The sequence below is a fragment of the Mytilus galloprovincialis genome, chromosome 9 (assembly GCF_965363235.1).
Source record: "Mytilus galloprovincialis chromosome 9, xbMytGall1.hap1.1, whole genome shotgun sequence".
NCBI classification, from domain to species: Eukaryota; Metazoa; Mollusca; class Bivalvia; order Mytilida; family Mytilidae; genus Mytilus; species Mytilus galloprovincialis.
In genome coordinates, this window is record NC_134846.1 from 22,712,668 (window position 1) to 22,730,620 (window position 17,953).

The 17,953-nt window shown below is 33.0% G+C and overlaps 1 long non-coding RNA gene across 1 annotated transcript; it reads right to left on the bottom strand.

The window, feature by feature from the left end:
- Positions 1 to 770: 770 nt before the first annotated feature.
- LOC143044639 (uncharacterized) lies at positions 771 to 17,300 on the bottom strand. The gene is made up of 2 exons (XR_012968743.1): positions 16,965 to 17,300; positions 771 to 2,164 (listed from the first exon to the last, which is right to left on the bottom strand). It is a non-coding gene; the product is annotated as an uncharacterized LOC143044639 (long non-coding RNA).
- Positions 17,301 to 17,953: the final 653 nt, after the last annotated feature.

Sequence of the window (17,953 nt, forward strand, 5' to 3'; positions counted from 1 at the left end):
AGACATAATTTAGTCATGTGACCGTGACGTCATCAACGTTTTTTCATGGTTTTCTACGGTTTAAAATGGAATTTAGAATTAAATTATAAGAAATGACTGTAATATTTTTTCTGTCTATTCGAAATAACATAAAAAATGTGGTGCACACTGTTAAATAACCCGTTACGCGCGTTATTCAGTGTGCACCAATTTTTTATGTTATTTCTTCATAGACAGAAAAAATATTACAGTCATTCCTTAATTGTGGTATTCATATTTTCGTGTTTGCTTATGATCTTTGTCTATATGCCTTTTTGATTTTTTTTGTTGATACATTTTGTTTTTGTTTTATAATAACTAAGATTAAAACACAATGTTGACTGCTCTACCCCCTATTTTTGACTTTTTACCTACTATGTCTATATAAAAAGAAGATGTGGTATAATTGCTAATGAGACAACTCTCCACAAGAAACCAAATAACACAGAAATTAACAATCAATTTACGAGATTGGAACATCAGTCATCTACTGTCGCCTCATTTTTATGTTCTTTTTCCATAATATAGTTTTTTTTTACAATTTGACCTTGTATAATTAGTGCTGTTCATTTATGAACGTTAATGCAGAACTTCATAATCGCCGCTTGAGAAAGTCAGCTTTTTCTATAACATGTATAAGTTTCTCTTTTTAAGGTCGTATGGCAAGTTTTATGATAATGGTTGTGTATCAAGTAAATATCGTCTATGATCAGAGTTTATTGTTAGGTATCAATATAACAAATTGCAAACACTGTCGGAAAGATACTTTTATTAGTTGTATGCATAAGGTAATTTGATAAATATATATATAATTCATAAAAGATCTGTTTAGCCACAAATTGTATTATTCATCAGAAGAAACAAAACACTTATTAACTGTTTGTACGCAATTAGATGTTTGATTACTCCATCAACGACCCGACAGTAAAGCATGCATCCTATAAAGTAAACACAATAAATTGACGGTTCCCCGTACAGTTTAAAAAATGTGCTATCGGCTTTTCAATGAAAATGATTGTGTTTATTATGTATGACAGTCTAATTTTCACGCTGTTGTGTATGGGAACAAATATTCCATTGGTTGCAGCACAGTTCTGTTTATGATTGTACTTACATCATAACAAATGGAGCTACATGTAGATGTCGATTTTTTTATTTTTGGACTCGATTTCATAGTTTATATTGTACATTGCCATAGTACTGGTTCATCAATATTCTTGTCATCTTTTATTTTTCCTTGTAGTAATGAAATATAAACAACACTATTCTTAAAAGTTCTCTTTATAACTTTTTCATCATTTAATCTTTTTAAAAATTCAAAACAGACAGAGATGATCCATCATCACTTGTAACGTAAAGTTTAGTATAATCTTTGTTGAAACACAGGGAACCTATTCGACCTAAACCTTGATCCCCTGTGAGTAAAGTACCGATGAGTTGACCTTTATCTGATATACCTACAATAGTACCGCTACAACAGGAAAAGTACAAGATTTTATCTTTATCTACACATAGACCTCTTGGAATACCATTCTCGACAGGAAAACTAAAAATATTGAGTCCATCACTGGATAGACAGTTGGCAGTCGACGTTGAATAAAACAAAGTTTCGCCAGGACCTCTTTTAATAAATTTTACAGGAATTTTATCTTCTGGCAATTCTATACTTCTGACAAAGGCAAAATCCAAATCATAAAACTGGACGGTATTCCAACTTCCGACGGCAAGTAAATTTTCATACCAAACTATTCCGAATGGCGTACATTTGATTTCATTTTGGCTGATTAGTTTTAATTGTTCGCTGTCCAATAAGGCGATACATCCAGGTTTACAACTAAACCTTGACTCCTGAAGGGTAACTGCGACTTGGTTTTTCCCTGGTATTACGGTAATATCTCTTGGAATCATACTAAAATGAAAACTATTCTGAAACTCTCCTGACTCGTCATACCTCAATATGCGTTTATTGTTGACGTCACTGACAAGCACGTGGTTATCGTCTGCTACACAGATCCCATGGATATCAATTTCTGCATTTGACTGGGAAATAAATTTAGATAGGCAAACTAGCTTTTTCTCCGTATTTTCTCCTTCACTCATAGTTATATCTTTTGCAATCAAGGATACAAATATTCTTTAACGTGTCCTAAAAAAAACATAAGAATGAATTATGTTGAGTTCTGTAAAGAGGAAATGAAGATGGCATGTACATGTGTATATTTGCAAATAAGTAGCTTTAAAAATTTACAGTACATGTTCCGTTTAAAATTTTGATACCATAAGCTTCTGTGGTTCACTGATTATGTATGTTTCATAAGAGGTTGACATCAGCAAAAAGGGGTCAGTAAAACCCAGTGATGTATGCATACTTAAGAAAGAAGGAAACTTTGCGTATCGAAATGATAGTATTAGTGCTACCTTCATTATTGCCGTTTTTCAACATACATGTATTATAATGTGAATTGTCTAATGGGGTTTTGATGTGTAATCAAAAAAATGCCCCATAAACACATACATTCACTTCGGTTTATAGTGTTATATGAACAACTCGTGGCACGCGTTAAAAAGAATTCAATACATGTTCCATTTCAAAATACCCTGGATCATTTTAAACAGGAAGACTTCAGCTCGTTCCCTAATGAATGAATCATTATTTCAAATATCTTTCAAACAATAAATTCATTCTCAAAGTACACCCACTTTCCAATTCTACCATCTTTAAACAAATCAAATCAAATTTAAAATAATGTCTTTTTTGTGAAAAAAGTAATAATTTACAATTCTATAATTGAATAGAAATGTAATATATATGAACATGATAAATGCAAGTTCAACTTTGACGTTGGACAGTTGGGAATTGTCTTTTAATTAGATTACGATGATTGGTGAAGAAGTAATGTTATAACAAAATTATCAAACTCATAAATAAATTTAAAAAGGAACAGTCTATAAAACTGACAAAACCAAATGCTCGGGTATTCCTGATTTAGTGCTGGCATTTTCCGCAGAAGTGGTTGAAAGATAATTAACCTTGAGAACTGACAGTCCGCGAGAAATTATATCGGTTAACTGAATAGCAAATAAAAAGTAGCTTTAATCGAAGCGCCAATACATACAGATACGCAATATAAAATGCATAAATGAAACATACTAGTGCTGAAGCAATTGATTTATGGAGAGTCTTATTGTCACTCACAGTGGTATTGAAGATGTGGTAAATACATGCAATTCAACTGCAAAAAGAAAGATTACCTTTGGGAATAAAACGTCAACGCACATTAGCATCGACCAAGTGATGTAAAAAGACTCATCAAATATACCTGACAACGGAATGGAATGAATTCCCACGTGATCTATTAGATATATGATTATATAACAAAAGCACAAGTTCAAAGTACTTATTTACTAAATAAGCGGCTGACATTCAATCAGTCATGTCGTCAATTCAACATCGATGGATGAAGGAAAAGGGCAATACCATACAAGTTTCAGAAATACTGAATGATGCTATGCTATATTATATTACATATTATACCATTTGTTGATAAATCAATTATCCTTTTTTTAATTTACAAAAAAAAAAACAGATGTTTAAAAAATGATCACAAGAAATTTAAAACTTTAATTAGAGATTACTAATTTTATTCTAAATTACATTTTTTCTCTGAACTCGTAAATGTACTATACTAAGTCGCATGTGTATGTGTTTAATAGTATCCATATAGCCCGAATTTTGTCATTATTTGTTTTCTCTTTGCTATGTATTTATCATATTATATGGAACTTTGGTGTTGGTGTAGATATTATTTACGACTTCAAGTCGATTAAGAGATAAAATAGATTAACTTGTATTTGTAGTATTTGTATTGTTATCCATCTGATGAGTTAAGCCTGTTTCAAATGATTTTTATAGTTCGTTCTTTTATTGTATTGTTACTACGCTGTCCCAGGTTAGAGGAGGGTTGTGATCCCGCTAACATGTTTACCCCGCCACATTCTGTGTATGTGCCTGTCCAAAGTCACAAACCTATAATTCAGTGGTTGTCGTTTGTTTATGTCTTACATTTGTACATATTTGTTTTTCGTTCATTTTTTGTACAAAAAATAGGCCGGTTAGGTTGCTCGTTTGAATTGTTTTACATTGTCCTTTCGATGCCTTTCATAGCTGACTATACGGTATGGGCTTTACGCATTATTGAAGGCCGTATAGTGACCCATAGTTGTTAATTTCTGTGTCAATTGGTCTCTTGTGGAGAGCTGTCTCATTGGCAATCATACCACATCTTCTTTTCATAATATTTTTAATCGTCGTGTGCCCTCTGTATAAACGCCTGGTGTCCCTTATACTGGTATTTAAGTTTTTAGACTACTGCTTCGTTGATAATTACATAATCGGTACCAACTTTACTGCAACGGATGATTATTTCGGCCAGCAATGTCATTTCAGTGAGTCTCTCTCGCTCAAGCTAGAATATTCCTAAATCTAAAACCTATTACAAACTTTGAATTAATAGCTATTAACTTTAAGAATCAATAATCTGATGACATAATCATATAAAAATTATGCTAGCTCTTGACAATTTTTGTGTTTAATGTATCAAGTTAATGCAAACACTGTCGACAGTGGGGAAAATCAAATGTTAGCTATTCAAAAATATTCTGTAAAGAACAAGATCATATATCAACATGTACTGCATAGTTATATGGCTTTTTAAAGTCGATGGAAATTAGACTCACATTTAGGGAGATATTTCATAGCTACTAGTACAAATGTAGTATAATCAAATTGAATAAATAAAAATGAAATAAAAACTAATATACAATATAATTGTTGAATAAAACGTACAATGCAAATTGAAAATTTAAACGCTACATGTATATGGTTTTAATACACCTGCGTGTACAGTAAGTGGGTAGTAATCCAGTATAAATGAACTTAAAATGACTTGACCTTTGTCATCAACAGCAAAGCTTAGCAAAGCTTAATAAGAAGTTTACGATAATGTTTATACTTGCAATACCCTTCGTCCAGTGTAGATTGTAAAAAGTGTTAATAAAGGGCGAAGGATACCAGAGGGACATTCGAACTCGTAGATTGAAAATAAACTGGCAACGATATGAATAAAAAAAAAAACCAGACAAACCATAGTACACAAGACACAACATAGAAAACTAACGACAAATCAAGTTGTACATGTTGTAATGCTAAAAAGCAGCACAGCAGCTGTGTTTGCAGAAAAGAGGAAAATTCGACACGTTACGTCGTGCATTGCTTTAAAAAAAAAACTTGCAACTCACTTTAACTAATAATAAAAAATCAAAAACAATGATACAACAACTAAATAGACAGGTATTATGGTTTACTTTTATAAATTGTCACCTGGATTGAGAGTTGTCGCATATATTTGCACTGATACCACATCTTTTTATATCTAGGTACAATGAATCTCAGTTTCTTGGAAGTATCGAGTAAGTTCATATAAAAGATTAGCACAGCAAGCAACTTTCCAATATCGATTCCTTATAAATGCAATAAACAGAGCTACGATTAATGGTGATATAAAACATAAAAAGGCAGATTTACCTTAAAGAACACTCGATATGTTTGATTTTTTTAAGGAGCAGCATCAAACAAGAAGTTTAAAACTTCAATTTGAGGTTACTAATTTTATTCTAAATTGCGGTATTTCTCTGACCTACTACTAAGTCGCATGTGTTTGTGTCTTATAGTATCCAAATATCAGGAATCTTGTAATGTTTTGTCTTGTGATTTTTTTTTATTTATTTAAAATATTGTATTAATCCTTGGTGTTCTCTGTAGATTTTACTTACGACTTCATGTCGATTAAGAGATGAAATACATTAATCTTTTTAATCGTATTGTGCCCTCTGTATTAACGCCTCTTGCCCTTTATATTAGTATCTAAGTGTTTAGCTTACTGCTTCGTTGTAAATAACATAATCGATACCAAATTTACTGCAACGAGTGACTATTTCGGCCATTAATGTCATTTCAGCGAGTCCCTGTCGCTCACGCTAGAATATTCCTAAATATTAAACCTATTACAAACTTTGAATTAATAGCTATTAACTTTAAGAATCAATAAACTAAAGACTTTTAAATTTGTAATGCTAAACAGCAGCACAGCAGCTGTGTTTGCAGAAAAGAGGTAAACGCTGGATACTTAATGACTTGTGTTCTTTGTCTAGCGGCAGATATTACAGGTTTATTGAAAAGGATTATAGACATATGTTTTAAAAACAAACTCTATGTCTAAACGCAGAATCGTATTTTCAAAATGTTCTTGCTGAAAAAGAAACAGTCAGCATCAAAACGATGTGTTATTTTGAACCTAGGAAAACAGGACCACTAAACTAAGTGTTTCATCTGGCGGCCTTCTTTAAGGGTGCTATAGTCCTAATCTACATTGTTATTTAGTATTACTGACCTTACCAGCTGCAATACGAAGTTATATTAAATGTGGACGTGTCTGCGTATTTATACATCCCAAATAAACAGAATTGGTTTTACTATCGTATCGGAATGTTTTTAATCCTCGATTTCCCTTTTTTCGGTACAGTTTCCGTAAGTAGATGACTTCTTGGTTGCACGTATCACATGTATTAGAATTTATTTGTCATTATTGATTCATTTTTATCATGTTTTATAAAAAAGAAGATGTGGTATGATTGCCAATGAGACAACTATCCACAAAAGACCAAAATGACACAGACATTAACAACTATATGTCACCGTACGGTTTAACTACAAATTGTAAACGTAGCGTAGCACGATTACGTAACTGAAAAATGCCAGCCTCTGGTCATGTATCTCTCGGGATACGAGTTTGAAACAATTTATTGAAATACAATTTATTTGATTATCAATGCAGACAGATGATTATTGATAGCACTCTTGTCTTTGAAAACACATTCCAGGTTATTATTTATAACCTCTGGTGATTTTATGTGATGGAATTTCTATTTCGTTTATTGTATTACTATGTATCTACTTGTATATAATAGGTGAAATATCACCTTAACAATTTTCAGACTTTGAAAATGTCATAACATTTTTTCACATCATAAATATAAACTTCATGTACAATGAACACTCCTATATGTAGGATTAATCTAAATACAACTAATATTTGAATCAAAGAATATTCTATTGATGTTAAAATTGGTTTATTTATCTTATTTATTCATTTAAGTTCACAATGAAGCTAGTGGTTTATGTGGAGGGTTGAAAGCTCTCAAAACATGTTTTGCCCGACCGCATTTTTGCGCCTGTCCCAAGTCGGGAGATCTTGTTAGTCTTGTATGTTTTTTTATATAAATTTTCATTTATATGTTTTGAGTTTAGTATGATGTCCATTTTTACTGAAATAGTACACATTTTCATTTAGAGGCCAGCTGAGGACCACCTCCGGGTACGGGATTTTCTCGCTGCGTGGAAGACACACTTCGGTTGTTATCTGCTCTTTGGTCGGGTTGTTTTCTCTTTGACATATTCTCCATTTCCATTCTCAATTTTATTCCATATTCGACACGGTACGTCGTGCATTGCTTTTAAATAAAAATGTTCATCTCACTTTAACTAATAATTTGTTTTTAAAAAAACATGATACAACAACTAAATAGACAGGTGTTATGGTTTACTTTTAAAATTATCACCTGGATGGAGAGTTGCCTCATTTGCACTGATGCCACATTTTTTTTATAGCTAGGTAGAATAAATCTCAGTTTCTTAACTATAATGTCAATCTGATAAACAAATGTATAATCATATGCATTTCTAAGAAATTTTGAAAAGGTAGCCGTCCTCTTAACTACTGTTTAAAAGAGCTTACAAGAAAGCCATGCAGAAAGGTGTTTTCAATTTTAACAAAAGTTGCTTCATTTGGAAAATCTTCCCTTTCAAGTATCGAGTAAATTCATATAAAAGATTAGCACAGCAAGCAACTTTCCAATTTCCATTCCTTATAAATGCAATATACAGAGCTAAGGTAAATGGTGATGAAAAACATAAAAAGTCGGATTTCCAATAAAAAAACTTCGATATATTTGAAAGTTTGTACGGGGCAGAGTCAAGCAAGAAGTTTAAAACTTCAATTTGAGGTTATATATTCTATCCTAAATTGCGATTTTTCTCTGACCTACTACCATGTCGCATGTGTTTGTGTCTAATGGTATCCAAATATCAGGATCCAATCTCCCATACAGACAGAGTTATCGTCCTTTCCTCCTCAATCGAGGAGGAAAGGACGATAACTCTGTCTGTATGGGAAATTGAGGAGGAAAGGACGATAACTCTGTCTGTATGGGAGATTGATCAGGGTCTTGATATTATTTGTTTGCTGATGATTTTTATTATTTATGTAAAATATTGTATTAATAATTTTGGTATTCTCTCTAGATTTCATTCACGATTTCAAGTTGATTAAAAGATGACATAGATTAATCTTTTAAATCATTGTGTGCCTTCTTTATTATCGTCTTGTGCTCTTTATATTCAGGTTTTTAGCCTACTGCTGCGTTGTAAATAACATAATCGGTACACACTTTACTACAACGGATGATTGTTTCAGTCAGTAATGTCATTTTAGTGAGTCTCTGTCGCTCAAACTAGAATATTCCTAAATCTAAAACCTATTACAAACTTTGAATTAATAGCTATTAACTTTAAGAATCAATAATCTGATGACATAATCATATAAAAATTATGCTAGCTCTTGACAATTTTTGTGTTTAATGTATCAAGTTAATGCAAACACTGTCGACAGTGGGGAAATCAAATTTATCATTCTTCTATGTTTTGGTTAGCTATTCAATAATATTCTGTAAAGAACAAGATCATATATCAATGAACTTCATAGTTAAAAGCTTTTTAAAGTCGATGGAAATTAGACTCATATTTAGGGAGATATTTCATAGCTACTAGTATAATCAAATTGAATAAATAAAAATAAAATAAGAACTAAATACTTCTTTAATATACAATATAATTGTTGAATAAAACGTACAATTTAAATTGAAAATTTAAACGATATATGTTTTTAATAGACCTGCGTGTACAGTAAGTGGGTAGTGAACCAGTATAAATGAACTTAAAATGACTTGACCTTTGTCATCAACAGCAAAGCTTAGCAAAGCTTAATATGAAGTTTACGATAATGTTCATACTTGCAACACCCTTTACCTTCGTCCAGTGTAGATTGTAAAAAGTGTTAATAAAGGGCGAAGGATACCAGAGGGACATTCGAACTCATAGATTGAAAATAAACTGACAACGATATGACTTTAAAAAAAGACAAACAGACAAACCATAGTACACAAGACACAACATAGAAAACTAACGACTAATCAAGTTGTAATGCTAAAAAGCAGCACAGCAGCTGTGTTTGCAGAAAAGAGGAAAATGCTCTTATTGTTAGTTTGATCGGATACTTAATGACTTGTGTTCTTTGTCCAGCTGCAAATGTAACAGGTTTATTGAAAAGGATTATAGACATATCTTCTAAAAACAAACTCTACGCCTAAACGCAGAATCGTATTTTTAAAATGTTCTCGCTGAAATGGAAACAGTCAGCATCAAAACGATGTGTTATTTGGAACCTAGGAAAACAAGACCACTAATGTATTTTAGTAAAAAAAAAAAACACAGTGTTTCATCTGGCGGCCTTCTTTAAGGGTGCTATAGTCCTAATCTACATTGTTATTTAGTATTACTGACCTTACCAGCTGCAATATGAAGTTATATTAAACGTGGACGTGTCTGCGTATTTATACATCCCAAGTAAACAGAATTGGTCTTACTATCGTATCGGAATGTTTTAATCCTCGATTTCCCTTTGTTCGGTATAGTTTCCGCAAGTAGCTGACTTCTTGGTTGCACGTATCACATGTATCAGAATTTATTTGTCATCATTGATTCATTTTATTCATGTTTTAACTACCAATTTTAAACTTAGCGTAGCGCGATTACGTAATTCAAAATTCCAGCCTCTGATCACGTGTCTCTGAGGATACGAGTTTGTAATATTTTATTGAAATTCAATTAATTTCATTACCAATGTAAAGGCAAATAATTATTGATAGCACTCTAGTATTTCGAAACACATTCCTGGTTATTATGTGTAATGTCTGGTGATTTTATGTAATACCATGTATTCTTGCATATAGGTGAAATGTCAGCTTAATTTATTTATTTTTCACATTTAGAATATGCCATAACATTGTTTTTCAAACTGTAAATATAAACTACATGTACAATGAACAATCCTTATGTATATATAGGATTTATCTAAATCCAATTAATATTTGAATGAGAGAATATTCAATTGATGTTGAAATTGGTTTACTTATTTTATATATTTATTCTAATTTCATTTCAGTTCACAATCATGGTGCTATATATTCGACACGGTCGTGTATCGCTTAAAACTTTTATGAGCCTCTTAAATATCAGAAAGTAACGAAAGACAACAAAGAATATATGTATCATTATTTTTGTTGTTTCTTTTTGTTGTTATTTTTTTTTTTTTTTGGAGGGGGGGGGGGGGGGGGCCTTGCAACTCACTTTAAATTAATAAACAGAAATCAAAAACAATGATAAAACAACTAAATAAACAGGTGTTATGGTTTTCTTTTATAAATTGGGACCTGGATGGAGAATTGACTCACATATTTGTTTTTCGTTCACTTTTTTTATATAAATAAGGCCGTTAGTTTTTCTCGTTTGAATTGTTTTACATTTTCATATCGGAGCCTTATATAGCTGACTATGCGGTATGGGCTTTGCTCATTGTTGAAGGTCGTACGGTGACCTATAGTTGTTAATGTCTGTGTCATTTTGGTCTCTTGTGGACAGTTGTCTCATTGGCAATCATACCACATCTTCTTTTTTATATCATTTGCACTCATACCACATCTTCTTCTATCTAGGTATAATGAATCTCAGTTTCTTAACTGTTGTGGCAATCTAATAAACAAATGTATAGTTATATGCATTTCCAAGAAGTTTTGAAAAGGTCAGCGTCCTCTTATAATAATCCCTGTTAAGAAGATCTAACAAGACAGCCAGAAAAGTGTTTTTAATCTAAACAAAAGTGGCTCATTTGAGAAATCGTCCCTTACAAGTATAGAGTAAATTCATATAATAGATTAGCACAGCCAGCAACTTTCCAATATCGATTCCTTATAAATGCAATATACAGAGCTGAGATAAATGGTGATGTAAAACATAAAAAGTCAGATTTCCCTTAATGATAACTCGACATGTTTGCAAATATTTACGGGGCAGCATCAAACAATAGCAGAACTAGTTTTATTTATTGATTGCTAAACTCGTAGTGGTAATTACAACTGTATTCCATGCATGTTTAGAACGAGAAACGTCAACAATTAAGGCAATGTGTAGATTCTGCAAGGCAGGTCTACTGGAAAACAAAAGGTATATATTGGATAGGGATATTCTTTTTGTCTTGCAACAAGCTACGTATAAGTTGCTTAGTCTTTAGCTTTATGTTGTATCTGGTGTACTGATGTTTGCCTAATGTTGTTGACAGTTTATTTTCGACTTTTGAGTTTGAATGTCCTTTCGGAATATTTCGGGACTCTTATATAAACGGACCCCCTCAAATAATTATTATTATTGGAAACAAAGGAAAACACTTCCTCCTTTACTGAGCAAACAATGAAAATGAAAAACACTTCCTCTTTTACTGTGCAATCAATGAAAAACACTTCCTCCTTTACTGTTCAAACAATGAAAAACCTTCCTCCTTTAATACGCAAACAATGAAAAACACTTCCTTCTTTACAGTGCAAACATTGAAAAACACTTCCTCCTAACTATGCAATCAATGAAAAACACTTCTTCCTTTACTGTGCAAACAATGAAAAACACTTCCTCCTTTACCGTGCAAACAATGAAAACCTAAATCGAAACTTCATGCGATATACTTCCAAGTTATGTTCTCACAGAAGAACACGTATTCTATATCACATAAAGTTGTTTGTTTACGCTTCTATCAGATTGATGTGTATGTTAGTTTTTATTGTTTTAAGTCAGGTGTGTTGTTTACCTGTGATGTATGTTTATACGTGTACAATACTGGCTGTTGAATCCCAATTATTGTCACAAAATATCTATTCGGGTTGCTTACACAATGTTGTCAATATGACGAAACTTTAAACAGCTGTCTTACAAGTTGGAAGTTTAACATACATTATTCCTCTGAAAACTTCTGCACCAAGTCAGGAATATGAAGGGTTGGTATTTTTTTTCATTCGTTCCCTTGTTGTTATACGTAGTCGAGCATTTACTTTGTCAGATTTTATGGACTTCCGCTTTTTTTAAATTCATATAATAAATTAGCACAGCCAGCAACTTTCCAATATCGATTCCTTATAAATGCAACATACAAAGCTAAGATAAATGTAAATGTAAATAATAAAAAGTCAGATTTCCCATAATGATAACTTGATATGTTTGCAAATATTTACGGGGCATCAAACAAGAGCAGAACTAATGTTGATTGATTGCTTAACTTGTAGTGGTAATTATTCCATGCATGTTTATAGGACGAGAAACATCAACAATTAAGGTAATATGTAGATTCTGCAAGGCAGGTCGACTGGAAAACAAAAGGTACAAAGGTATATATTGGAAAGGGATATTCGTTTTGTCTTGCAACAAACGACGTATAAGTTGCTTAGTCTTTAGTTTTCTATGTTGTATCTGTTATATAAAAAAGAAGATGTGGTATGATTGAGACAACTATCCACAAAAGACCAAAATGGCACAGACATTAACAACTATAGGTCACCGTACGGCCTTCAACAATGAGCAAAGCCCATACCGCATAGTCAGCTATAAAAGGCCCCGATAAGACAATGTAAAACAATTCAAACGAGAAAACTAACTGTTATACTGGTATTTGCCTTATGTGGTTGACAGTTTATTTCCTACTTTTGAGATTGATGTCCTTTGGGAATATTTCGCGACTCTAATATAAACGGACCGCCTCAAATAATTGTTGCAATTGGAAACAATAAAAAGCCCTTCCTCATTACATTTGTAACTGTGCAAACAAAGGAAAACACTTCCTCCTTTACTATGCAAACAATGAAAAACACTTCCTCTTTTACTTTGCAAACAAAGGAAAACACTTCCTCCTTTACTATGCAAACAATGAAAAACACTTCGGAATCATCTTTTACTTTGCAATCAATGAAAAACACTTCCTCTTTTACTTTGCAATCAATGAAAAACACTTCCTCCTTTACTGTGCAAACAATGACAAACACTTCCTCCTTTACTGTGCATACAATGAAAAACACTTCCTCCTTTACTGTGCAATCAATGAAAAATCCTCCTTTACTGGGCAAACAATGAAAAACACTTCCTCCTTTACTGGGCAAACAATGAAAACCACTTCCTCCCATATATTGCAAACAATGAAAAACACTTCCTCCCATACATTGTAAATAATGAAAACCTAAATCGAAACTTAATGTGATATACTTCAACGTTATGTTCTAATAGAAGAACAAATATTATAGGTGTTACATTACTAAAGTGTAGAAGTATATCACATAAAATTGTATGTTTACGCCTTTATCAGATTGATCAATGTGTATGTTAGTTTGAATTGTTTAAGTCAGGTGTATTGTTTATCTAGGATTTATTCCAATTATTGTCACGAAATGTCTCTTCGGGATGCTCACACATTGTTGTCAATATGACAAATTTTTAAATAACTCTTATACAAGTTGGAAGTTTTTCTTCGGAAATGTTACCACCAAGTCAGGAATATGTGGATTTTTCCCCATTCGTTCCATTGTTGGTATGCGTGCTCGATCATTTTTTTTTTTTGTAAAGTTTTATGGTTTTTCCCCTTGTTTGAATTTTTACTGGAGTTTTGTACTTTTGGGCACTAGCTACGATCGAGATATATAAAAAATCTAAAGTATGTTTTTTTTTGTTCAATCATTAATGAAAGTGAAATAGTGAAATAATAATTTGCTTTTATCAGCTAAAGCTGGGGTCACACATTCACGATTTTTACTGCCGTCCTTGACAGGACCATTCCCGATTAAAATTTATCAAAAGTCTGATCAAGATCCTATGAATCGTGGATGTAAATTCAAACTTTAAAAACTTAATCACGACAACAATCAGATATTGTTCAGGAAGCGTCGATATTCAACCGTTTCCAAGCGAATTTATCCCGATAATCCCGTTCTGAATCCGCTTCTAATCCGATTTGTATCTTTCGCCAGGTAAAATTCGACCGAGTCTGTCACGACTGCGTCCCGATTCAACCGAATGTAATCCGACAGAGATCAGATAGTGACAAGACAGTGAACCGACGCTGACGGAAGTTATCCGTTCGAACAAATGTCTCCAGATCATTCCCGTTTCACAGGACACCGTCCCGAATACACAGAACATTGTTAGGAATTCGATCCGATACAGCAGAATCTGTCACGACATAGGCACGATTGTAATACGACTAGACAAAATCGGCTGAGTTTCCCCGAATGTTACGGGACGCACCTAACTGTCGGGGTGCTTTGCCGAACTATTCGGACCCTTCCCGACCAGTAGGAATCTGTTACGAACTAAAACGACTGCGTTCAGACAATAATAGGACATTCCAGATAATTGAGGATACTAATCCGACTTTTTCACTTTTCGTGTCGTATCGCTGTCTGATCTCAAACGGGAGTAATAATCGGCAATGTGTGAACCCCGCATAAAACCGTAGTCCCACTAGGCCACAATCGCACTACGATCTGTGAAAAAAATGCAAATTATGATGATCGTAGTACGATCGTGTAGATCGCAGTAAGGTCGTATCACGGTCGTGGTGAGGTCTTCAAGATCGTGAAGAGCGTGGCCAACTTTGAACTTGTTCAAAACAATCGTGGTGAGGTCGTGGCGAAATCAGGTCATAGTAAAAGGGAAGTGAGAGCGTGATTCTATTCGGAGAGATTGCGCTACGATCTCACAGCGACCCAAATACGCTTCCACTACGACTATACCACGATCTTCGCGACCATAGTACGATTTTAGCACGCCCTTACCGTCCTCATCACGCTCTTCTTACGACCTGACTACGTTCACACTACGACTATCAATCTCATTGTCATTTCCACATAAAATATATGAAACAGCTTTCTTGATTTTGTTTGTCTGAATTTAATTATCCATATGCTCTAACGGCTCAACCATGCTTTTCGTTTTTATGCAGATTAGACCGTTGGTTTTCCCGTTTAATTGGTTTTACACTTAAAATTTCTTGGGCCCTTTATAGCGTGTTGTTCAGTGTGGGCCAAGGCTCCGTGTTGAAGGCCGTACCTTGGTCTATAATGGTTTACTTTTATAAATTGTTATAATCTGTGTCATATCTGCTATCGTTCACTAAAATAGCGGTTTTTTTTTTTTAGCTTTATGGACCAGCAAAGGTTGTAATTTAGGTTGGATTGGTCGGTCCGACATCTCTGCTTGATCAGGATTCGTTACTTTGCTCCCTCTGTCAGAAAAAGACGGAATTGAACAGTATTGATATGGACCACAGAGTTGACGTTATTGCTGAGAACGTAACATAAGATCGCAGTATGAACGTACTTATAATCGTAGTTACGTGTTATTAGTATAATCGCAGTAAGATCATGTTGCAATCGAATAACTTGTGGTATGGTCGTAGTGAGAACGTGAAGAGCGTAGAAAGATCTTGATTAACGTGGTGAGGTCGCAGAATAAGCGTGGTGAGAACGTAGTATAATCGTAGCGGGATCGTTGTAGAAGCGAAATGAGGACGTCGTAGCATAGTGAAATCAACGAAAATTTACATTTTCATACCGCTCATACCGCGACCTCACCACGATCTAAATTTATTTTAGATCGCGGTGAGCGTGGTGCAATCGTGGTCTAGTGGGACTGGGGCTTTAAATAGTTCAAATTTGTCAAATTAAGCTAATAAACATTGATAATGAATTATTCACTTGCAAGTGAATAATTCGACTCATTAAATCCGTATTCATGTGAACTCCAATTTAACCCCGCAGAAATAGATATATAACGCATGCATTGTCCGTGTACGGTTATTTAAAGGAAAAGAATGTCCTCAATATTGAAAGTGAAACAAAGGTAAATAATTTGATTGACTGATCCAATCCACAAAAAATCATTCTTATAAAGGTAAAAACGACGATAAACTTGAATTTTTAATCTATAATACAAAATTTAACAGACCGATAAAAATCCAATTGCACGAGTTGACTAAATCTATTTATATCTATGTTTATGTTTACATCGCTTATATGGTCATAGAATGTCAGCTCGATAGATAATTATATGGCGTCTTGGCTAAAGTTCACTCGAAGCGAAGCTACATCTTATTGAGACAATGTCCTGTAACTTGTTTATTTTATACCTTTGATAGTTTGGAAAACTGTTTTACATTGTTATAAATAAAATATGACAATTTGAGTCAAATCGGTAAACATGAATTATCTACTGCCCTTTAAAACTGTTTGTTTCCTACAGTCAAAATTCTAGTCCTACATAACAGTCAAATTAACAAATTTACCTATTTCATATATTGTTAATTTGTTCTACTTAATATTCTGTAATAATTGCCACTGGACGTTGAACCAAAAACTATCGGTAAATCATAATGTTGTGTCTTTCAACCTATGGTGTGATTTTTTTCTAAAAAAAAATTTCTGTTCCATATTTCAAAAAATCCTTTTTTAATTTATCCAGCATTTTCGGAAATAATCTTTTATTTGCTGTAAATATTTCATCAAACCAAATATTGCATCAAAATAATATACAGATATAATTGAACATCTAAAAAAAGATACGTTCGAGTTTTGCTAATTAATTAATCTATTTAATAAGCATAAAACGAGTAAATACTTATACTTACATTAACCTCTCTTCAACATGTCTGCATATCAATATCCTGTTCTTTTTACGTAACAACACATACAATGCGGAAAAATTAAACCTGACACATATCACGCGATAAATTTATATTTACATTTTACATTCATCATTGTGCATTGTGCATTCGTTTAGTTTTTAACTGTTTAATGACGGCTTTCTGTGTAAATATTTTAAACCTCGATCAATAAAAACGACATTGATGAGAAATGTAAAATATGCAAGTCAGAATTTTCGTGAAGATAATGATTTTTTTGTCAGCGTCGACATTCTGCTAATGGTTGTCTCGGGGGGACAGGTTAATGAACTATTCGAAATGTCTTTTTACGACCTTTTATGAGAGAAGTCTAATATATGTGTGTGTCAGGTCTGCAAGGTGAGAATTGCCTGGTCATGAAAGTTCAGTTTTTTAGGGAGTGAAAAGAGGGGGCAATTTCTTTTTGGCGGACGTTTTTAAAGATCAAATGCCATTTTTTTTTCAAATAAAGATAAAAATCAATCATTTCGGAAATTGGAACATCTTACTTTTTCTTTGAATTCGAGTAAAATTTGTTTTTGGGGGTTCACTTCTTCTCTGGTTTTGATTGTTTGTCGGATAATCGGAATCCTCTAGTGTTTTGCCGCTAACCTTTACCTTTCTTTCCATAATTTAATTACATATAGTAAAAAACCTTTTGATGAAACGTTTATAAAAATCCTTGTTTTTTTCATTGTTTTTTTTTAAATAATGTTATTATATAAATGAATGAAAAATCAAGAGAATTTCTTTCCCGAAAAATGTTCAATTGATTATACTACATGTAGTATATATCTCAAAACAAGGACACTTTCCTTTGATTTCTTTTCAGTTTTAAAATTTTGTTATTTATAAACTATCGACATGATTAATTCAAACATTCTTTTATCAGGTTTTTTTTCCCCCGAAACATTCTCAAATAGCTTATACATAGTATTATATATACTTCCTTTGAA